The following is a 796-nucleotide window of genomic DNA, read 5'->3' on the forward strand; positions in this document are numbered from 1 at the left end:
GGAAGAGGAAAGGCTCAGTCTGTCGTCATTATCCAGTTGCAGAGAAAGCAATAGGGGAATGCCTCACTGATAGAAGGTACCAAGACACAAGGCTAACAGAGACAAGATTAATGGACTAAATTAAGTTGAATGAATTAGTTAATAAAAAGCCTGAGCTAGAGCAGTGTGAAGAAGCAGCGAAAACGACCCCTAGACGGACCCAAGCCTCGCACACCGCTGCAGCCCCACATTCAGCACCGACGTTCCCCCCCCACCCCCCATGCATAAAATAAAGGCTGAAGGGGATACTAAAGGAGATAAAGCCAAGGTGAAGGACAAGCCACAGAGAAGATTGGCAAGGTTGTCTGCTAAACCTGCTCCTCCAAAGCCATAGCCCAAGCCTAAAAAGGCCCCTGCAAAGAAGGGAGAGAAGGTACCGAAGGGGAAGAAGGGGAAGGCCGATGCTGGTAAGGATGCCAATAATCCTGCAGAGAGTGGAGACGCCAAAACAGACCAGGCACAAAAAGCTGAAGGTGCTGGAGACGCCAAGTGAAATGTGTACTTCTGGTGACTGTACAGTTTGAAATACTATATTTTATCAAGTTTTATAAAAATGCAGAATTTTGTTTTACTTTAAAAAAAAGCTATGTTGTTAGCACACAGAACACTTCATTGTTTTGGGTGGGGAGGAACATGTGTCACTAGCAGTGTCTCCCAAGGTGGATGAATGATGGTTCATGATGGAAAATATCTTTCCCTGATAATTTTGAAAGACTCCTCTTGGCTCCCAGGAGAGGCGTCCTGGGGACATGTTGAC

At 46.1% G+C, this 796-nt stretch overlaps 1 pseudogene; it reads left to right on the plus strand.

The window, feature by feature from the left end:
- Positions 1–215: 215 nt before the first annotated feature.
- Positions 216–533, plus strand: LOC142852774 (non-histone chromosomal protein HMG-17 pseudogene; annotated as a pseudogene).
- The last annotated feature ends 263 nt before the right edge of the window (positions 534–796 follow it).

Source organism: Microtus pennsylvanicus, chromosome 6 (assembly GCF_037038515.1).
Source record: "Microtus pennsylvanicus isolate mMicPen1 chromosome 6, mMicPen1.hap1, whole genome shotgun sequence".
Classification (NCBI taxonomy): Eukaryota; Metazoa; Chordata; class Mammalia; order Rodentia; family Cricetidae; genus Microtus; species Microtus pennsylvanicus.